The following is a 27,449-nucleotide window of genomic DNA, read 5'->3' on the forward strand; positions in this document are numbered from 1 at the left end:
CGTTATACAGACATGCCAGTTTTCCCCATTATATCGACATCCCCATTATTCCCATTGTACTGACATGCCCGTTATACCGACATGCCCGTTATCCCCATTATATCGACATGCCCGTTACTTCCATTATACCGATATGCCCGTTATACCGACATGCCCGTTGTTCACATTACATTTACATGCCCATTATATCGACATGCCCGTTACTTCCGTTATACCGATATGCCCGTTATACCGACATGCCCGTTGTTCACATTACATTTACATGCCCATTATACCGACGTGCCCGTTATTCCCACTATATTGACATGCCCATTATTCTCATTATACCGACATGCCCTTTATTCCCATTATACTCACTTGCCCGTTATTCCCATTATACTGACATGCCCGTTATACAGACATGCCCGTTTTTCCCATTATGTCGACATGCCCGTTGTTCCGTTTAATACTCACATTCCATTTATTCCCATAATACTCCCTTGCTCATTGTACCGACATGCCCGTTATTCCCATTATACTCATTTGCGAGTTATTCCCATTATGCCGACATGCCTGTTATACTGACATGCCCGTTATACCCCATTACGCCGATATGCCCGTTATTCCCTTTATGGCGACAGGCCCGTTATTCCCATTATACTGACATGACCTTTATTCTTATTCAACCGACATGCCCATGATACAGACATGCCCATTATGCCGACATGCCCGATGTTCCTATTATACCGACATGCCCGTTATACAGACATGCCCGTCTTCCCCATTATATCGACATACCCATTATTCCCATTATACTGACATGCCCGTTATACCGACATGCCCGTTATTCACATTATGTTTACATGCCCATTAAACCGACATGCCCGTCATTCCTATTATACCGACATGCCCGTTATACCGACATGCCCGTTATTCCCATTATACTCACATGCCAATTACTCCCATTATGCCGACATGCCCGTTTTTCCATTTTTGGCGACATGCCCATTATTCCAATGATGCCGATTTGCCCGTTATACCGACATGCCCGTTGTTCACTTTATATTTACATGCCCATTATACGGACATGCCCGTTATTCCCATTGGACCGACATGCCCGTTATTCTCATTATATTCACATACAGATTATACCGACATGCCCGTTCTTCCCATTATACCGACATGCCCCTTATGGCGACATGCCCATTATAGCGACATGCCCGTTCTTGCCATTATGCCGACATGCCCGTTTTTCCCATTTTATCGACATCCCATTACACTGACATGCCCGTGATACAGACATGCCTGTTATCGCCATTTTACCGACATGCCCATTATACCGACATGCCCATTATGGCGACATGCCCGATATTCCCATTATATCGACATGCCCGTTATTCTCATTATACTGATGTGCCCAATATACTGACATGCCCGTTATTCCCATTACACCGAAATGCCCTTTATTCCCATTATGGCGACAGGCCCGTTATTCCCATTATACTGACATGACCGTTATTCCTATTCTACCGACATGCCCATTATACAGACATGCCTATTATGCCGACATGCCCGATGTTCCCATTATACCGACATGCCCGATCTTCTTATTACACTGACATGCCCGTTGTACAGACATGCCTTTTTCCCACTATATCGACATGACGATTACTCCCATTATACTGACATGCCCATTATACCGACATGCCCGTTATTCCGTTTAATACTCACATTCCAATTATTCCCATTATGCCGACATGCCCATTATACCGACATGCCCATTATGGCGACATGCCCGTCATTCCCATTATATCGACATGCCCGTTATTCTCATTATACTGATGTGCCCAATATACTGACATGCCCGTTATTCCCATTACACCGACATGCCCGATATTCCCATTATGTCGACAGGTCCGTTATTCCCATTATACTGACATGACCGTTATTCCTTTTCTACCGACATGCCCATTATACAGACATGCCTATTATGCCGACATGCCCGATGTTCCCATTATAACGACATGCCCGTTCTTCCCATTATACTGACATGCCCGTTGTACAGACATGCCTTTTTTCCCATTATATCGACATGACCATTATTCCCATTATACTGACATGCCTGTTATACCGACATGCCCGTTTTTCCCATTATATCGACATGACCATTATTCCCATTATACCGATATGCCCGTTATACCGACATGCCCGTTATTCACATTATATTTACATGCCCATTAAACCGACATGCCCGTTATTCCCATTATACCGACATGTCCATTATAATTACATACCTGTTATTACCATTATATTGACATGCCCTTTATACCGACGTGCCCGTTATTCCCATTATATTGACATTCCCATTATTCTCATTATACCGACATGCCCGTTATACAGACATGCCCGGTATTCCCATTATACTGACATGCCCGTTATTCCCATTATACTGACATGCCCGTTATACAGACATGCCCGTTTTTCCCATTATATCGACATGCCCGTTATTCCGTTTAATACTCACATTTCAATTATTCCCATAATACTCCCTTGCCCATTATACCGACATGCCCGTTATTCCTATTACACTCATATGCTAGTTATTCCCATTATGCCGACATGCCCGTTATACTGACATGCCCGTTATACCCCATTACGCCGACATCCCCGTTATTCCCTTTATGGCGACAGGCCCGTTATTCCCATTATACTGACATGACCGTTATTCTTATTCTACCGACATGCCCATTATGCAGACATGCCTATTATGCCGACATGCCCGATGTTCCCATTATACCGACATGCCCGTTATACAGACATGCCCGTTTTCCCCATTACATCGACATACCCATTACTCCCTTTATACTGACATGCCCGTTGTTCCTATTCTACCGATATACCCATTATCCAGACATGCCCGTTATTCCCATTATATTGACATCCTCATTATTCTCCATATACCGACATGTGAGTGTTATTCCCATAATACTGACATGCCCGTTATACCCATTATACTGACATGCCCGTTATTCCCATTATATTGACATGCCCGTTATACTGACATACCCATTATTCAAATTATACCGACATGCCCGTTATTCCGATTATACTCACATGCCAGTCCTTCCCATCATACTGACATGCCCATTATTCCCATGATACCTATATGCCCATTGCACTGACATGAACGTTTTTCCCGTTATGTTGACATGCCCATTATGTCGATATGCCCATGATGCCGACATGCCCGTTATTCCCATTATACCGACATGTCCGTTTTTCACATTATGCCGAGATGCCCCTTATTCTCGTTATATTCACATGCAGATTATACTGACAGGCCCATTATTCCTATTATACTGACATGCCCGTTGTACAGACATGCCCGTTATATCGACATGCCCGATATTCCCATTATACCGACATGCCCGTTTTTCCCATTATACCGACATGCCCGTTATTCCCATTATACCGACATGCCAGTTATTCCCATTATACCGACATGCCCCTTATAGTTACATACCCGTTGTTCCCTTTATATTGACATGCCCGTTGTACTGACATGCCCGATTTTCCCATTATACCGACATGCCCGTTATACAGACATGCCAGTTTTCCCCATTATATCGACATCCCCATTATTCCCATTGTACTGACATGCCCGTTATACCGACATGCCCGTTATCCCCATTATATCGACATGCCCGTTACTTCCGTTATACCGATATGCCCGTTATACCGACATGCCCGTTGTTCACATTACATTTACATGCCCATTATACCGACATGCCAGTTATTCCCATTATACCGACATGCCCATTATAATTACATACCCGTTATTCCCATTATATTGACATGCCCTTTACACCGACGTGCCCGTTATTCCCACTATATTGACATGCCCATTATTCTCATTATACCGACATGCCCTTTATTCCCATTATACTCACTTGCCCGTTATTCCCATTATACTGACATGCCCGTTATACAGACATGCCCGTTTTTCCCATTATGTCGACATGCCCGTTGTTCCGTTTAATACTCACATTCCATTTATTCCCATAATACTCCCTTGCTCATTGTACCGACATGCCCGTTATTCCCATTATACTCATTTGCGAATTATTCCCATTATGCCGACATGCCTGTTATACTGACATGCCCGTTATACCCCATTACGCCGATATGCCCGTTATTCCCTTTATGGCGACAGGCCCGTTATTCCCATTATACTGACATGACCTTTATTCTTATTCAACCGACATGCCCATGATACAGACATGCCCATTATGCCGACATGCCCGATGTTCCTATTATACCGACATGCCCGTTATACAGACATGCCCGTCTTCCCCATTATATCGACATACCCATTATTCCCATTATACTGACATGCCCGTTATACCGACATGCCCGTTATTCACATTATGTTTACATGCCCATTAAACCGACATGCCCGTCATTCCTATTATACCGACATGCCCGTTATGCCGACATGCCCGTTTTTCCCATTTTATCGACATCCCATTACACTGACATGCCCGTGATACAGACATGCCTGTTATCGCCATTTTACCGACATGCCCATTATACCGACATGCCCATTATGGCGACATGCCCGATATTCCCATTATATCGACATGCCCGTTATTCTCATTATACTGATGTGCCCAATATACTGACATGCCCGTTATTCCCATTACACCGAAATGCCCTTTATTCCCATTATGGCGACAGGCCCGTTATTCCCATTATACTGACATGACCGTTATTCCTATTCTACCGACATGCCCATTATACAGACATGCCTATTATGCCGACATGCCCGATGTTCCCATTATACCGACATGCCCGATCTTCTTATTACACTGACATGCCCGTTGTACAGACATGCCTTTTTCCCACTATATCGACATGACGATTACTCCCATTATACTGACATGCCCATTATACCGACATGCCCGTTATTCCGTTTAATACTCACATTCCAATTATTCCCATTATGCCGACATGCCCATTATACCGACATGCCCATTATGGCGACATGCCCGTCATTCCCATTATATCGACATGCCCGTTATTCTCATTATACTGATGTGCCCAATATACTGACATGCCCGTTATTCCCATTACACCGACATGCCCGATATTCCCATTATGTCGACAGGTCCGTTATTCCCATTATACTGACATGACCGTTATTCCTTTTCTACCGACATGCCCATTATACAGACATGCCTATTATGCCGACATGCCCGATGTTCCCATTATAACGACATGCCCGTTCTTCCCATTATACTGACATGCCCGTTGTACAGACATGCCTTTTTTCCCATTATATCGACATGACCATTATTCCCATTATACTGACATGCCTGTTATACCGACATGCCCGTTTTTCCCATTATATCGACATGACCATTATTCCCATTATACCGATATGCCCGTTATACCGACATGCCCGTTATTCACATTATATTTACATGCCCATTAAACCGACATGCCCGTTATTCCCATTATACCGACATGTCCATTATAATTACATACCTGTTATTACCATTATATTGACATGCCCTTTATACCGACGTGCCCGTTATTCCCATTATATTGACATTCCCATTATTCTCATTATACCGACATGCCCGTTATACAGACATGCCCGGTATTCCCATTATACTGACATGCCCGTTATTCCCATTATACTGACATGCCCGTTATACAGACATGCCCGTTTTTCCCATTATATCGACATGCCCGTTATTCCGTTTAATACTCACATTTCAATTATTCCCATAATACTCCCTTGCCCATTATACCGACATGCCCGTTATTCCTATTACACTCATATGCTAGTTATTCCCATTATGCCGACATGCCCGTTATACTGACATGCCCGTTATACCCCATTACGCCGACATCCCCGTTATTCCCTTTATGGCGACAGGCCCGTTATTCCCATTATACTGACATGACCGTTATTCTTATTCTACCGACATGCCCATTATGCAGACATGCCTATTATGCCGACATGCCCGATGTTCCCATTATACCGACATGCCCGTTATACAGACATGCCCGTTTTCCCCATTACATCGACATACCCATTACTCCCTTTATACTGACATGCCCGTTGTTCCTATTCTACCGATATACCCATTATCCAGACATGCCCGTTATTCCCATTATATTGACATCCTCATTATTCTCCATATACCGACATGTGAGTGTTATTCCCATAATACTGACATGCCCGTTATACCCATTATACTGACATGCCCGTTATTCCCATTATATTGACATGCCCGTTATACTGACATACCCATTATTCAAATTATACCGACATGCCCGTTATTCCGATTATACTCACATGCCAGTCCTTCCCATCATACTGACATGCCCATTATTCCCATGATACCTATATGCCCATTGCACTGACATGAACGTTTTTCCCGTTATGTTGACATGCCCATTATGTCGATATGCCCATGATGCCGACATGCCCGTTATTCCCATTATACCGACATGTCCGTTTTTCACATTATGCCGAGATGCCCCTTATTCTCGTTATATTCACATGCAGATTATACTGACAGGCCCATTATTCCTATTATACTGACATGCCCGTTGTACAGACATGCCCGTTATATCGACATGCCCGATATTCCCATTATACCGACATGCCCGTTTTTCCCATTATACCGACATGCCCGTTATTCCCATTATACCGACATGCCAGTTATTCCCATTATACCGACATGCCCCTTATAGTTACATACCCGTTGTTCCCTTTATATTGACATGCCCGTTGTACTGACATGCCCGATTTTCCCATTATACCGACATGCCCGTTATACAGACATGCCAGTTTTCCCCATTATATCGACATCCCCATTATTCCCATTGTACTGACATGCCCGTTATACCGACATGCCCGTTATCCCCATTATATCGACATGCCCGTTACTTCCGTTATACCGATATGCCCGTTATACCGACATGCCCGTTGTTCACATTACATTTACATGCCCATTATACCGACATGCCAGTTATTCCCATTATACCGACATGCCCATTATAATTACATACCCGTTATTCCCATTATATTGACATGCCCTTTACACCGACGTGCCCGTTATTCCCACTATATTGACATGCCCATTATTCTCATTATACCGACATGCCCTTTATTCCCATTATACTCACTTGCCCGTTATTCCCATTATACTGACATGCCCGTTATACAGACATGCCCGTTTTTCCCATTATGTCGACATGCCCGTTGTTCCGTTTAATACTCACATTCCATTTATTCCCATAATACTCCCTTGCTCATTGTACCGACATGCCCGTTATTCCCATTATACTCATTTGCGAAATATTCCCATTATGCCGACATGCCTGTTATACTGACATGCCCGTTATACCCCATTACGCCGATATGCCCGTTATTCCCTTTATGGCGACAGGCCCGTTATTCCCATTATACTGACATGACCTTTATTCTTATTCAACCGACATGCCCATGATACAGACATGCCCATTATGCCGACATGCCCGATGTTCCTATTATACCGACATGCCCGTTATACAGACATGCCCGTCTTCCCCATTATATCGACATACCCATTATTCCCATTATACTGACATGCCCGTTATACCGACATGCCCGTTATTCACATTATGTTTACATGCCCATTAAACCGACATGCCCGTCATTCCTATTATACCGACATGCCCGTTATACCGACATGCCCGTTATTCCCATTATACTCACATGCCAATTACTCCCATTATGCCGACATGCCCGTTTTTCCATTTTTGGCGACAGGCCCATTATTCCAATGATGCCGATTTGCCCGTTATACCGACATGCCCGTTGTTCACTTTATATTTACATGCCCATTATACGGACATGCCCGTTATTCCCATTGGACCGACATGCCCGTTATTCTCATTATATTCACATACAGATTATACCGACATGCCCGTTCTTCCCATTATACCGACATGCCCCTTATGGCGACATGCCCATTATAGCGACATGCCCGTTCTTGCCATTATGCCGACATGCCCGTTTTTCCCATTTTATCGACATCCCATTACACTGACATGCCCGTGATACAGACATGCCTGTTATCGCCATTTTACCGACATGCCCATTATACCGACATGCCCATTATGGCGACATGCCCGATATTCCCATTATATCGACATGCCCGTTATTCTCATTATACTGATGTGCCCAATATACTGACATGCCCGTTATTCCCATTACACCGAAATGCCCGTTATTCCCATTATGGCGACAGGCCCGTTATTCCCATTATACTGACATGACCGTTATTCCTATTCTACCGACATGCCCATTATACAGACATGCCTATTATGCCGACATGCCCGATGTTCCCATTATACCGACATGCCCGATCTTCTTATTACACTGACATGCCCGTTGTACAGACATGCCTTTTTCCCACTATATCGACATGACGATTACTCCCATTATACTGACATGCCCATTATACCGACATGCCCGTTATTCCGTTTAATACTCACATTCCAATTATTCCCATTATGCCGACATGCCCATTATGGCGACATGCCCGTCATTCCCATTATATCGACATGCCCGTTATTCTCATTATACTGATGTGCCCAATATACTGACATGCCCGTTATTCCCATTACACCGACATGCCCGATATTCCCATTATGTCGACAGGTCCGTTATTCCCATTATACTGACATGACCGTTATTCCTTTTCTACCGACATGCCCATTATACAGACATGCCTATTATGCCGACATGCCCGATGTTCCCATTATAACGACATGCCCGTTCTTCCCATTATACTGACATGCCCGTTGTACAGACATGCCTTTTTTCCCATTATATCGACATGACCATTATTCCCATTATACTGACATGCCTGTTATACCGACATGCCCGTTTTTCCCATTATATCGACATGACCATTATTCCCATTATACCGATATGCCCGTTATACCGACATGCCCGTTATTCACATTATATTTACATGCCCATTAAACCGACATGCCCGTTATTCCCATTATACCGACATGTCCATTATAATTACATACCTGTTATTACCATTATATTGACATGCCCTTTATACCGACGTGCCCGTTATTCCCATTATATTGACATTCCCATTATTCTCATTATACCGACATGCCCGTTATACAGACATGCCCGGTATTCCCATTATACTGACATGCCCGTTATTCCCATTATACTGACATGCCCGTTATACAGACATGCCCGTTTTTCCCATTATATCGACATGCCCGTTATTCCGTTTAATACTCACATTTCAATTATTCCCATAATACTCCCTTGCCCATTATACCGACATGCCCGTTATTCCTATTACACTCATATGCTAGTTATTCCCATTATGCCGACATGCCCGTTATACTGACATGCCCGTTATACCCCATTACGCCGACATCCCCGTTATTCCCTTTATGGCGACAGGCCCGTTATTCCCATTATACTGACATGACCGTTATTCTTATTCTACCGACATGCCCATTATGCAGACATGCCTATTATGCCGACATGCCCGATGTTCCCATTATACCGACATGCCCGTTATACAGACATGCCCGTTTTCCCCATTACATCGACATACCCATTACTCCCTTTATACTGACATGCCCGTTGTTCCTATTCTACCGATATACCCATTATCCAGACATGCCCGTTATTCCCATTATATTGACATCCTCATTATTCTCCATATACCGACATGTGAGTGTTATTCCCATAATACTGACATGCCCGTTATACCCATTATACTGACATGCCCGTTATTCCCATTATATTGACATGCCCGTTATACTGACATACCCATTATTCAAATTATACCGACATGCCCGTTATTCCGATTATACTCACATGCCAGTCCTTCCCATCATACTGACATGCCCATTATTCCCATGATACCTATATGCCCATTGCACTGACATGAACGTTTTTCCCGTTATGTTGACATGCCCATTATGTCGATATGCCCATGATGCCGACATGCCCGTTATTCCCATTATACCGACATGTCCGTTTTTCACATTATGCCGAGATGCCCCTTATTCTCGTTATATTCACATGCAGATTATACTGACAGGCCCATTATTCCTATTATACTGACATGCCCGTTGTACAGACATGCCCGTTATATCGACATGCCCGATATTCCCATTATACCGACATGCCCGTTTTTCCCATTATACCGACATGCCCGTTATTCCCATTATACCGACATGCCAGTTATTCCCATTATACCGACATGCCCCTTATAGTTACATACCCGTTGTTCCCTTTATATTGACATGCCCGTTGTACTGACATGCCCGATTTTCCCATTATACCGACATGCCCGTTATACAGACATGCCAGTTTTCCCCATTATATCGACATCCCCATTATTCCCATTGTACTGACATGCCCGTTATACCGACATGCCCGTTATCCCCATTATATCGACATGCCCGTTACTTCCGTTATACCGATATGCCCGTTATACCGACATGCCCGTTGTTCACATTACATTTACATGCCCATTATACCGACATGCCAGTTATTCCCATTATACCGACATGCCCATTATAATTACATACCCGTTATTCCCATTATATTGACATGCCCTTTACACCGACGTGCCCGTTATTCCCACTATATTGACATGCCCATTATTCTCATTATACCGACATGCCCTTTATTCCCATTATACTCACTTGCCCGTTATTCCCATTATACTGACATGCCCGTTATACAGACATGCCCGTTTTTCCCATTATGTCGACATGCCCGTTGTTCCCTTTAATACTCACATTCCATTTATTCCCATAATACTCCCTTGCTCATTGTACTGACATGCCCGTTATTCCCATTATACTCATTTGCGAATTATTCCCATTATGCCGACATGCCTGTTATACTGACATGCCCGTTATACCCCATTACGCCGATATGCCCGTTATTCCCTTTATGGCGACAGGCCCGTTATTCCCATTATACTGACATGACCTTTATTCTTATTCAACCGACATGCCCAAGATACAGACATGCCCATTATGCCGACATGCCCGATGTTCCTATTATACCGACATGCCCGTTATACAGACATGCCCGTCTTCCCCATTATATCGACATACCCATTATTCCCATTATACTGACATGCCCGTTATACCGACATGCCCGTTATTCACATTATGTTTACATGCCCATTAAACCGACATGCCCGTCATTCCTATTATACCGACATGCCCGTTATACCGACATGCCCGTTATTCCCATTATACTCACATGCCAATTACTCCCATTATGCCGACATGCCCGTTTTTCCATTTTTGGCGACAGGCCCATTATTCCAATGATGCCGATTTGCCCGTTATACCGACATGCCCGTTGTTCACTTTATATTTACATGCCCATTATACGGACATGCCCGTTATTCCCATTGGACCGACATGCCCGTTATTCTCATTATATTCACATACAGATTATACCGACATGCCCGTTCTTCCCATTATACCGACATGCCCCTTATGGCGACATGCCCATTATAGCGACATGCCCGTTCTTGCCATTATGCCGACATGCCCGTTTTTCCCATTTTATCGACATCCCATTACACTGACATGCCCGTGATACAGACATGCCTGTTATCGCCATTTTACCGACATGCCCATTATACCGACATGCCCATTATGGCGACATGCCCGATATTCCCATTATATCGACATGCCCGTTATTCTCATTATACTGATGTGCCCAATATACTGACATGCCCGTTATTCCCATTACACCGAAATGCCCGTTATTCCCATTATGGCGACAGGCCCGTTATTCCCATTATACTGACATGACCGTTATTCCTATTCTACCGACATGCCCATTATACAGACATGCCTATTATGCCGACATGCCCGATGTTCCCATTATACCGACATGCCCGATCTTCTTATTACACTGACATGCCCGTTGTACAGACATGCCTTTTTCCCACTATATCGACATGACGATTACTCCCATTATACTGACATGCCCATTATACCGACATGCCCGTTATTCCGTTTAATACTCACATTCCAATTATTCCCATTATGCCGACATGCCCATTATACCGACATGCCCATTATGGCGACATGCCCGTCATTCCCATTATATCGACATGCCCGTTATTCTCATTATACTGATGTGCCCAATATACTGACATGCCCGTTATTCCCATTACACCGACATGCCCGATATTCCCATTATGTCGACAGGTCCGTTATTCCCATTATACTGACATGACCGTTATTCCTTTTCTACCGACATGCCCATTATACAGACATGCCTATTATGCCGACATGCCCGATGTTCCCATTATAACGACATGCCCGTTCTTCCCATTATACTGACATGCCCGTTGTACAGACATGCCTTTTTTCCCATTATATCGACATGACCATTATTCCCATTATACTGACATGCCTGTTATACCGACATGCCCGTTTTTCCCATTATATCGACATGACCATTATTCCCATTATACCGATATGCCCGTTATACCGACATGCCCGTTATTCACATTATATTTACATGCCCATTAAACCGACATGCCCGTTATTCCCATTATACCGACATGTCCATTATAATTACATACCTGTTATTACCATTATATTGACATGCCCTTTATACCGACGTGCCCGTTATTCCCATTATATTGACATTCCCATTATTCTCATTATACCGACATGCCCGTTATACAGACATGCCCGGTATTCCCATTATACTGACATGCCCGTTATTCCCATTATACTGACATGCCCGTTATACAGACATGCCCGTTTTTCCCATTATATCGACATGCCCGTTATTCCGTTTAATACTCACATTTCAATTATTCCCATAATACTCCCTTGCCCATTATACCGACATGCCCGTTATTCCTATTACACTCATATGCTAGTTATTCCCATTATGCCGACATGCCCGTTATACTGACATGCCCGTTATACCCCATTACGCCGACATCCCCGTTATTCCCTTTATGGCGACAGGCCCGTTATTCCCATTATACTGACATGACCGTTATTCTTATTCTACCGACATGCCCATTATGCAGACATGCCTATTATGCCGACATGCCCGATGTTCCCATTATACCGACATGCCCGTTATACAGACATGCCCGTTTTCCCCATTACATCGACATACCCATTACTCCCTTTATACTGACATGCCCGTTGTTCCTATTCTACCGATATACCCATTATCCAGACATGCCCGTTATTCCCATTATATTGACATCCTCATTATTCTCCATATACCGACATGTGAGTGTTATTCCCATAATACTGACATGCCCGTTATACCCATTATACTGACATGCCCGTTATTCCCATTATATTGACATGCCCGTTATACTGACATACCCATTATTCAAATTATACCGACATGCCCGTTATTCCGATTATACTCACATGCCAGTCCTTCCCATCATACTGACATGCCCATTATTCCCATGATACCTATATGCCCATTGCACTGACATGAACGTTTTTCCCGTTATGTTGACATGCCCATTATGTCGATATGCCCATGATGCCGACATGCCCGTTATTCCCATTATACCGACATGTCCGTTTTTCACATTATGCCGAGATGCCCCTTATTCTCGTTATATTCACATGCAGATTATACTGACAGGCCCATTATTCCTATTATACTGACATGCCCGTTGTACAGACATGCCCGTTATATCGACATGCCCGATATTCCCATTATACCGACATGCCCGTTTTTCCCATTATACCGACATGCCCGTTATTCCCATTATACCGACATGCCAGTTATTCCCATTATACCGACATGCCCCTTATAGTTACATACCCGTTGTTCCCTTTATATTGACATGCCCGTTGTACTGACATGCCCGATTTTCCCATTATACCGACATGCCCGTTATACAGACATGCCAGTTTTCCCCATTATATCGACATCCCCATTATTCCCATTGTACTGACATGCCCGTTATACCGACATGCCCGTTATCCCCATTATATCGACATGCCCGTTACTTCCGTTATACCGATATGCCCGTTATACCGACATGCCCGTTGTTCACATTACATTTACATGCCCATTATACCGACATGCCAGTTATTCCCATTATACCGACATGCCCATTATAATTACATACCCGTTATTCCCATTATATTGACATGCCCTTTACACCGACGTGCCCGTTATTCCCACTATATTGACATGCCCATTATTCTCATTATACCGACATGCCCTTTATTCCCATTATACTCACTTGCCCGTTATTCCCATTATACTGACATGCCCGTTATACAGACATGCCCGTTTTTCCCATTATGTCGACATGCCCGTTGTTCCGTTTAATACTCACATTCCATTTATTCCCATAATACTCCCTTGCTCATTGTACCGACATGCCCGTTATTCCCATTATACTCATTTGCGAATTATTCCCATTATGCCGACATGCCTGTTATACTGACATGCCCGTTATACCCCATTACGCCGATATGCCCGTTATTCCCTTTATGGCGACAGGCCCGTTATTCCCATTATACTGACATGACCTTTATTCTTATTCAACCGACATGCCCATGATACAGACATGCCCATTATGCCGACATGCCCGATGTTCCTATTATACCGACATGCCCGTTATACAGACATGCCCGTCTTCCCCATTATATCGACATACCCATTATTCCCATTATACTGACATGCCCGTTATACCGACATGCCCGTTATTCACATTATGTTTACATGCCCATTAAACCGACATGCCCGTCATTCCTATTATACCGACATGCCCGTTATACCGACATGCCCGTTATTCCCATTATACTCACATGCCAATTACTCCCATTATGCCGACATGCCCGTTTTTCCATTTTTGGCGACAGGCCCATTATTCCAATGATGCCGATTTGCCCGTTATACCGACATGCCCGTTGTTCACTTTATATTTACATGCCCATTATACGGACATGCCCGTTATTCCCATTGGACCGACATGCCCGTTATTCTCATTATATTCACATACAGATTATACCGACATGCCCGTTCTTCCCATTATACCGACATGCCCCTTATGGCGACATGCCCATTATAGCGACATGCCCGTTCTTGCCATTATGCCGACATGCCCGTTTTTCCCATTTTATCGACATCCCATTACACTGACATGCCCGTGATACAGACATGCCTGTTATCGCCATTTTACCGACATGCCCATTATACCGACATGCCCATTATGGCGACATGCCCGATATTCCCATTATATCGACATGCCCGTTATTCTCATTATACTGATGTGCCCAATATACTGACATGCCCGTTATTCCCATTACACCGAAATGCCCGTTATTCCCATTATACTCATTTGCGAATTATTCCCATTATGCCGACATGCCCGTTATACTGACATGCCCGTTATACCCCATTACGCCGATATGCCCGTTATTCCCTTTATGGCGACAGGCCCGTTATTCCCATTATACTGACATGACCGTTATTCTTATTCTACCGACATGCCCATTATGCAGACATGCCTATTATGCCGACATGCCCGATGTTCCCATTATACCGACATGCCCGTTATACAGACATGCCCGTTTTCCCCATTACATCGACATACCCATTACTCCCTTTATACTGACATGCCCGTTGTTCCTATTCTACCGATATACCCATTATCCAGACATGCCCGTTATTCCCATTATATTGACATCCTCATTATTCTCCATATACCGACATGTGAGTGTTATTCCCATAATACTGACATGCCCGTTATACCCATTATACTGACATGCCCGTTATTCCCATTATATTGACATGCCCGTTATACTGACATACCCATTATTCAAATTATACCGACATGCCCGTTATTCCGATTATACTCACATGCCAGTCCTTCCCATCATACTGACATGCCCATTATTCCCATGATACCTATATGCCCATTGCACTGACATGAACGTTTTTCCCGTTATGTTGACATGCCCATTATGTCGATATGCCCATGATGCCGACATGCCCGTTATTCCCATTATACCGACATGTCCGTTTTTCACATTATGCCGAGATGCCCCTTATTCTCGTTATATTCACATGCAGATTATACTGACAGGCCCATTATTCCTATTATACTGACATGCCCGTTGTACAGACATGCCCGTTATATCGACATGCCCGATATTCCCATTATACCGACATGCCCGTTTTTCCCATTATACCGACATGCCCGTTATTCCCATTATACCGACATGCCAGTTATTCCCATTATACCGACATGCCCCTTATAGTTACATACCCGTTGTTCCCTTTATATTGACATGCCCGTTGTACTGACATGCCCGATTTTCCCATTATACCGACATGCCCGTTATACAGACATGCCAGTTTTCCCCATTATATCGACATCCCCATTATTCCCATTGTACTGACATGCCCGTTATACCGACATGCCCGTTATCCCCATTATATCGACATGCCCGTTACTTCCGTTATACCGATATGCCCGTTATACCGACATGCCCGTTGTTCACATTACATTTACATGCCCATTATACCGACATGCCAGTTATTCCCATTATACCGACATGCCCATTATAATTACATACCCGTTATTCCCATTATATTGACATGCCCTTTACACCGACGTGCCCGTTATTCCCACTATATTGACATGCCCATTATTCTCATTATACCGACATGCCCTTTATTCCCATTATACTCACTTGCCCGTTATTCCCATTATACTGACATGCCCGTTATACAGACATGCCCGTTTTTCCCATTATGTCGACATGCCCGTTGTTCCGTTTAATACTCACATTCCATTTATTCCCATAATACTCCCTTGCTCATTGTACCGACATGCCCGTTATTCCCATTATACTCATTTGCGAATTATTCCCATTATGCCGACATGCCTGTTATACTGACATGCCCGTTATACCCCATTACGCCGATATGCCCGTTATTCCCTTTATGGCGACAGGCCCGTTATTCCCATTATACTGACATGACCTTTATTCTTATTCAACCGACATGCCCATGATACAGACATGCCCATTATGCCGACATGCCCGATGTTCCTATTATACCGACATGCCCGTTATACAGACATGCCCGTCTTCCCCATTATATCGACATACCCATTATTCCCATTATACTGACATGCCCGTTATACCGACATGCCCGTTATTCACATTATGTTTACATGCCCATTAAACCGACATGCCCGTCATTCCTATTATACCGACATGCCCGTTATACCGACATGCCCGTTATTCCCATTATACTCACATGCCAATTACTCCCATTATGCCGACATGCCCGTTTTTCCATTTTTGGCGACAGGCCCATTATTCCAATGATGCCGATTTGCCCGTTATACCGACATGCCCGTTGTTCACTTTATATTTACATGCCCATTATACGGACATGCCCGTTATTCCCATTGGACCGACATGCCCGTTATTCTCATTATATTCACATACAGATTATACCGACATGCCCGTTCTTCCCATTATACCGACATGCCCCTTATGGCGACATGCCCATTATAGCGACATGCCCGTTCTTGCCATTATGCCGACATGCCCGTTTTTCCCATTTTATCGACATCCCATTACACTGACATGCCCGTGATACAGACATGCCTGTTATCGCCATTTTACCGACATGCCCATTATACCGACATGCCCATTATGGCGACATGCCCGATATTCCCATTATATCGACATGCCCGTTATTCTCATTATACTGATGTGCCCAATATACTGACATGCCCGTTATTCCCATTACACCGAAATGCCCGTTATTCCCATTATGGCGACAGGCCCGTTATTCCCATTATACTGACATGACCGTTATTCCTATTCTACCGACATGCCCATTATACAGACATGCCTATTATGCCGACATGCCCGATGTTCCCATTATACCGACATGCCCGATCTTCCCATTACACTGACATGCCCGTTGTACAGACATGCCTTTTTCCCACTATATCGACATGACGATTACTCCCATTATACTGACATGCCCATTATACCGACATGCCCGTTATTCCGTTTAATACTCACATTCCAATTATTCCCATTATGCCGACATGCCCATTATGGCGACATGCCCGTCATTCCCATTATATCGACATGCCCGTTATTCTCATTATACTGATGTGCCCAATATACTGACATGCCCGTTATTCCCATTACACCGACATGCCCGATATTCCCATTATGTCGACAGGTCCGTTATTCCCATTATACTGACATGACCGTTATTCCTTTTCTACCGACATGCCCATTATACAGACATGCCTATTATGCCGACATGCCCGATGTTCCCATTATAACGACATGCCCGTTCTTCCCATTATACTGACATGCCCGTTGTACAGACATGCCTTTTTTCCCATTATATCGACATGACCATTATTCCCATTATACTGACATGCCTGTTATACCGACATGCCCGTTTTTCCCATTATATCGACATGACCATTATTCCCATTATACCGATATGCCCGTTATACCGACATGCCCGTTATTCACATTATATTTACATGCCCATTAAACCGACATGCCCGTTATTCCCATTATACCGACATGTCCATTATAATTACATACCTGTTATTACCATTATATTGACATGCCCTTTATACCGACGTGCCCGTTATTCCCATTATATTGACATTCCCATTATTCTCATTATACCGACATGCCCGTTATACAGACATGCCCGGTATTCCCATTATACTGACATGCCCGTTATTCCCATTATACTGACATGCCCGTTATACAGACATGCCCGTTTTTCCCATTATATCGACATGCCCGTTATTCCGTTTAATACTCACATTTCAATTATTCCCATAATACTCCCTTGCCCATTATACCGACATGCCCGTTATTCCTATTACACTCATATGCTAGTTATTCCCATTATGCCGACATGCCCGTTATACTGACATGCCCGTTATACCCCATTACGCCGACATCCCCGTTATTCCCTTTATGGCGACAGGCCCGTTATTCCCATTATACTGACATGACCGTTATTCTTATTCTACCGACATGCCCATTATGCAGACATGCCTATTATGCCGACATGCCCGATGTTCCCATTATACCGACATGCCCGTTATACAGACATGCCCGTTTTCCCCATTACATCGACATACCCATTACTCCCTTTATACTGACATGCCCGTTGTTCCTATTCTACCGATATACCCATTATCCAGACATGCCCGTTATTCCCATTATATTGACATCCTCATTATTCTCCATATACCGACATGTGAGTGTTATTCCCATAATACTGACATGCCCGTTATACCCATTATACTGACATGCCCGTTATTCCCATTATATTGACATGCCCGTTATACTGACATACCCATTATTCAAATTATACCGACATGCCCGTTATTCCGATTATACTCACATGCCAGTCCTTCCCATCATACTGACATGCCCATTATTCCCATGATACCTATATGCCCATTGCACTGACATGAACGTTTTTCCCGTTATGTTGACATGCCCATTATGTCGATATGCCCATGATGCCGACATGCCCGTTATTCCCATTATACCGACATGTCCGTTTTTCACATTATGCCGAGATGCCCCTTATTCTCGTTATATTCACATGCAGATTATACTGACAGGCCCATTATTCCTATTATACTGACATGCCCGTTGTACAGACATGCCCGTTATATCGACATGCCCGATATTCCCATTATACCGACATGCCCGTTTTTCCCATTATACCGACATGCCCGTTATTCCCATTATACCGACATGCCAGTTATTCCCATTATACCGACATGCCCCTTATAGTTACATACCCGTTGTTCCCTTTATATTGACATGCCCGTTGTACTGACATGCCCGATTTTCCCATTATACCGACATGCCCGTTATACAGACATGCCAGTTTTCCCCATTATATCGACATCCCCATTATTCCCATTGTACTGACATGCCCGTTATACCGACATGCCCGTTATCCCCATTATATCGACATGCCCGTTACTTCCGTTATACCGATATGCCCGTTATACCGACATGCCCGTTGTTCACATTACATTTACATGCCCATTATACCGACATGCCAGTTATTCCCATTATACCGACATGCCCATTATAATTACATACCCGTTATTCCCATTATATTGACATGCCCTTTACACCGACGTGCCCGTTATTCCCACTATATTGACATGCCCATTATTCTCATTATACCGACATGCCCTTTATTCCCATTATACTCACTTGCCCGTTATTCCCATTATACTGACATGCCCGTTATACAGACATGCCCGTTTTTCCCATTATGTCGACATGCCCGTTGTTCCGTTTAATACTCACATTCCATTTATTCCCATAATACTCCCTTGCTCATTGTACTGACATGCCCGTTATTCCCATTATACTCATTTGCGAATTATTCCCATTATGCCGACATGCCTGTTATACTGACATGCCCGTTATACCCCATTACGCCGATATGCCCGTTATTCCCTTTATGGCGACAGGCCCGTTATTCCCATTATACTGACATGACCTTTATTCTTATTCAACCGACATGCCCATGATACAGACATGCCCATTATGCCGACATGCCCGATGTTCCTATTATACCGACATGCCCGTTATACAGACATGCCCGTCTTCCCCATTATATCGACATACCCATTATTCCCATTATACTGACATGCCCGTTATACCGACATGCCCGTTATTCACATTATGTTTACATGCCCATTAAACCGACATGCCCGTCATTCCTATTATACCGACATGCCCGTTATACCGACATGCCCGTTATTCCCATTATACTCACATGCCAATTACTCCCATTATGCCGACATGCCCGTTTTTCCATTTTTGGCGACAGGCCCATTATTCCAATGATGCCGATTTGCCCGTTATACCGACATGCCCGTTGTTCACTTTATATTTACATGCCCATTATACGGACATGCCCGTTATTCCCATTGGACCGACATGCCCGTTATTCTCATTATATTCACATACAGATTATACCGACATGCCCGTTCTTCCCATTATACCGACATGCCCCTTATGGCGACATGCCCATTATAGCGACATGCCCGTTCTTGCCATTATGCCGACATGCCCGTTTTTCCCATTTTATCGACATCCCATTACACTGACATGCCCGTGATACAGACATGCCTGTTATCGCCATTTTACCGACATGCCCATTATACCGACATGCCCATTATGGCGACATGCCCGATATTCCCATTATATCGACATGCCCGTTATTCTCATTATACTGATGTGCCCAATATACTGACATGCCCGTTATTCCCATTACACCGAAATGCCCGTTATTCCCATTATGGCGACAGGCCCGTTATTCCCATTATACTGACATGACCGTTATTCCTATTCTACCGACATGCCCATTATACAGACATGCCTATTATGCCGACATGCCCGATGTTCCCATTATACCGACATGCCCGATCTTCTTATTACACTGACATGCCCGTTGTACAGACATGCCTTTTTCCCACTATATCGACATGACGATTACTCCCATTATACTGACATGCCCATTATACCGACATGCCCGTTATTCCGTTTAATACTCACATTCCAATTATTCCCATTATGCCGACATGCCCATTATACCGACATGCCCATTATGGCGACATGCCCGTCATTCCCATTATATCGACATGCCCGTTATTCTCATTATACTGATGTGCCCAATATACTGACATGCCCGTTATTCCCATTACACCGACATGCCCGATATTCCCATTATGTCGACAGGTCCGTTATTCCCATTATACTGACATGACCGTTATTCCTTTTCTACCGACATGCCCATTATACAGACATGCCTATTATGCCGACATGCCCGATGTTCCCATTATAACGACATGCCCGTTCTTCCCATTATACTGACATGCCCGTTGTACAGACATGCCTTTTTTCCCATTATATCGACATGACCATTATTCCCATTATACTGACATGCCTGTTATACCGACATGCCCGTTTTTCCCATTATATCGACATGACCATTATTCCCATTATACCGATATGCCCGTTATACCGACATGCCCGTTATTCACATTATATTTACATGCCCATTAAACCGACATGCCCGTTATTCCCATTATACCGACATGTCCATTATAATTACATACCTGTTATTACCATTATATTGACATGCCCTTTATACCGACGTGCCCGTTATTCCCATTATATTGACATTCCCATTATTCTCATTATACCGACATGCCCGTTATACAGACATGCCCGGTATTCCCATTATACTGACATGCCCGTTATTCCCATTATACTGACATGCCCGTTATACAGACATGCCCGTTTTTCCCATTATATCGACATGCCCGTTATTCCGTTTAATACTCACATTTCAATTATTCCCATAATACTCCCTTGCCCATTATACCGACATGCCCGTTATTCCTATTACACTCATATGCTAGTTATTCCCATTATGCCGACATGCCCGTTATACTGACATGCCCGTTATACCCCATTACGCCGACATCCCCGTTATTCCCTTTATGGCGACAGGCCCGTTATTCCCATTATACTGACATGACCGTTATTCTTATTCTACCGACATGCCCATTATGCAGACATGCCTATTATGCCGACATGCCCGATGTTCCCATTATACCGACATGCCCGTTATACAGACATGCCCGTTTTCCCCATTACATCGACATACCCATTACTCCCTTTATACTGACATGCCCGTTGTTCCTATTCTACCGATATACCCATTATCCAGACATGCCCGTTATTCCCATTATATTGACATCCTCATTATTCTCCATATACCGACATGTGAGTGTTATTCCCATAATACTGACATGCCCGTTATACCCATTATACTGACATGCCCGTTATTCCCATTATATTGACATGCCCGTTATACTGACATACCCATTATTCAAATTATACCGACATGCCCGTTATTCCGATTATACTCACATGCCAGTCCTTCCCATCATACTGACATGCCCATTATTCCCATGATACCTATATGCCCATTGCACTGACATGAACGTTTTTCCCGTTATGTTGACATGCCCATTATGTCGATATGCCCATGATGCCGACATGCCCGTTATTCCCATTATACCGACATGTCCGTTTTTCACATTATGCCGAGATGCCCCTTATTCTCGTTATATTCACATGCAGATTATACTGACAGGCCCATTATTCCTATTATACTGACATGCCCGTTGTACAGACATGCCCGTTATATCGACATGCCCGATATTCCCATTATACCGACATGCCCGTTTTTCCCATTATACCGACATGCCCGTTATTCCCATTATACCGACATGCCAGTTATTCCCATTATACCGACATGCCCCTTATAGTTACATACCCGTTGTTCCCATTATATTGACATGCCCGTTGTACTGACATGCCCGATTTTCCCATTATACCGACATGCCCGTTATACAGACATGCCAGTTTTCCCCATTATATCGACATCCCCATTATTCCCATTGTACTGACATGCCCGTTATACCGACATGCCCGTTATCCCCATTATATCGACATGCCCGTTACTTCCATTATACCGATGTGCCCGTTATACCGACATGCCCGTTGTTCACATTACATTTACATGCCCATTATACCGACATGCCAGTTATTCCCATTATACCGACATGCCCATTATAATTACATACCCGTTATTCCCATTATATTGACATGCCCTTTACACCGACGTGCCCGTTATTCCCACTATATTGACATGCCCACTATTCTCATTATACCGACATGCCCTTTATTCCCATTATACTCACTTGCCCGTTATTCCCATTATACTGACATGCCCGTTATACAGACATGCCCGTTTTTCCCATTATGTCGACATGCCCGTTGTTCCGTTTAATACTCACATTCCATTTATTCCCATAATACTCCCTTGCTCATTGTACCGACATGCCCGTTATTCCCATTATACTCATTTGCGAATTATTCCCATTATGCCGACATGCCTGTTATACTGACATGCCCGTTATACCCCATTACGCCGATATGCCCGTTATTCCCTTTATGGCGACAGGCCCGTTATTCCCATTATACTGACATGACCTTTATTCTTATTCAACCGACATGCCCATGATACAGACATGCCCATTATGCCGACATGCCCGATGTTCCTATTATACCGACATGCCCGTTATACAGACATGCCCGTCTTCCCCATTATATCGACATACCCATTATTCCCATTATACTGACATGCCCGTTATACCGACATGCCCGTTATTCACATTATGTTTACATGCCCATTAAACCGACATGCCCGTCATTCCTATTATACCGACATGCCCGTTATACCGACATGCCCGTTATTCCCATTATACTCACATGCCAATTACTCCCATTATGCCGACATGCCCGTTTTTCCATTTTTGGCGACAGGCCCATTATTCCAATGATGCCGATTTGCCCGTTATACCGACATGCCCGTTGTTCACTTTATATTTACATGCCCATTATACGGACATGCCCGTTATTCCCATTGGACCGACATGCCCGTTATTCTCATTATATTCACATACAGATTATACCGACATGCCCGTTCTTCCCATTATACCGACATGCCCCTTATGGCGACATGCCCATTATAGCGACATGCCCGTTCTTGCCATTATGCCGACATGCCCGTTTTTCCCATTTTATCGACATCCCATTACACTGACATGCCCGTGATACAGACATGCCTGTTATCGCCATTTTACCGACATGCCCATTATACCGACATGCCCATTATGGCGACATGCCCGATATTCCCATTATATCGACATGCCCGTTATTCTCATTATACTGATGTGCCCAATATACTGACATGCCCGTTATTCCCATTACACCGAAATGCCCGTTATTCCCATTATGGCGACAGGCCCGTTATTCCCATTATACTGACATGACCGTTATTCCTATTCTACCGACATGCCCATTATACAGACATGCCTATTATGCCGACATGCCCGATGTTCCCATTATACCGACATGCCCGATCTTCCCATTACACTGACATGCCCGTTGTACAGACATGCCTTTTTCCCACTATATCGACATGACGATTACTCCCATTATACTGACATGCCCATTATACCGACATGCCCGTTATTCCGTTTAATACTCACATTCCAATTATTCCCATTATGCCGACATGCCCATTATGGCGACATGCCCGTCATTCCCATTATATCGACATGCCCGTTATTCTCATTATACTGATGTGCCCAATATACTGACATGCCCGTTATTCCCATTACACCGACATGCCCGATATTCCCATTATGTCGACAGGTCCGTTATTCCCATTATACTGACATGACCGTTATTCCTTTTCTACCGACATGCCCATTATACAGACATGCCTATTATGCCGACATGCCCGATGTTCCCATTATAACGACATGCCCGTTCTTCCCATTATACTGACATGCCTGTTGTACAGACATGCCTTTTTTCCCATTATATCGACATGACCATTATTCCCATTATACTGACATGCCTGTTATACCGACATGCCCGTTTTTCCCATTATATCGACATGACCATTATTCCCATTATACCGACATGCCCGTTATACCGACATGCCCGTTATTCACATTATATTTACATGCCCATTAAACCGACATGCCCGTTATTCCCATTATACCGACATGTCCATTATAATTACATACCTGTTATTACCATTATATTGACATGCCCTTTATACCGACGTGCCCGTTATTCCCATTATATTGACATTCCCATTATTCTCATTATACCGACATGCCCGTTATACAGACATGCCCGGTATTCTCATTATACTGACATGCCCGTTATTCCCATTATACTGACATGCCCGTTATACAGACATGCCTGTTTTTCCCATTATATCGACATGCCCGTTATTCCGTTTAATACTCACATTTCAATTATTCCCATAATACTCCCTTGCCCATTATACCGACATGCCCGTTATTCCTATTACACTCATATGCTAGTTATTCCCATTATGCCGACATGCCCGTTATACTGACATGCCCGTTATACCCCATTACGCCGACATCCCCGTTATTCCCTTTATGGCGACAGGCCCGTTATTCCCATTATACTGACATGACCGTTATTCTTATTCTACCGACATGCCCATTATGCAGACATGCCTATTATGCCGACATGCCCGATGTTCCCATTATACCGACATGCCCGTTATACAGACATGCCCGTTTTCCCCATTACATCGACATACCCATTACTCCCTTTATACTGACATGCCCGTTGTTCCTATTCTACCGATATACCCATTATCCAGACATGCCCGTTATTCCCATTATATTGACATCCTCATTATTCTCCATATACCGACATGTGAGTGTTATTCCCATAATACTGACATGCCCGTTATACCCATTATACTGACATGCCCGTTATTCCCATTATATTGACATGCCCGTTATACTGACATACCCATTATTCAAATTATACCGACATGCCCGTTATTCCGATTATACTCACATGCCAGTCCTTCCCATCATACTGACATGCCCATTATTCCCATGATACCTATATGCCCATTGCACTGACATGAACGTTTTTCCCGTTATGTTGACATGCCCATTATGTCGATATGCCCATGATGCCGACATGCCCGTTATTCCCATTATACCGACATGTCCGTTTTTCACATTATGCCGAGATGCCCCTTATTCTCGTTATATTCACATGCAGATTATACTGACAGGCCCATTATTCCTATTATACTGACATGCCCGTTGTACAGACATGCCCGTTATATCGACATGCCCGATATTCCCATTATACCGACATGCCCGTTTTTCCCATTATACCGACATGCCCGTTATTCCCATTATACCGACATGCCAGTTATTCCCATTATACCGACATGCCCCTTATAGTTACATACCCGTTGTTCCCATTATATTGACATGCCCGTTGTACTGACATGCCCGATTTTCCCATTATACCGACATGCCCGTTATACAGACATGCCAGTTTTCCCCATTATATCGACATCCCCATTATTCCCATTGTACTGACATGCCCGTTATACCGACATGCCCGTTATCCCCATTATATCGACATGCCCGTTACTTCCATTATACCGATGTGCCCGTTATACCGACATGCCCGTTGTTCACATTACATTTACATGCCCATTATACCGACATGCCAGTTATTCCCATTATACCGACATGCCCATTATAATTACATACCCGTTATTCCCATTATATTGACATGCCCTTTACACCGACGTGCCCGTTATTCCCACTATATTGACATGCCCACTATTCTCATTATACCGACATGCCCTTTATTCCCATTATACT

Source organism: Haliotis asinina, chromosome 12 (assembly GCF_037392515.1).
Source record: "Haliotis asinina isolate JCU_RB_2024 chromosome 12, JCU_Hal_asi_v2, whole genome shotgun sequence".
NCBI classification, from domain to species: Eukaryota; Metazoa; Mollusca; class Gastropoda; order Lepetellida; family Haliotidae; genus Haliotis; species Haliotis asinina.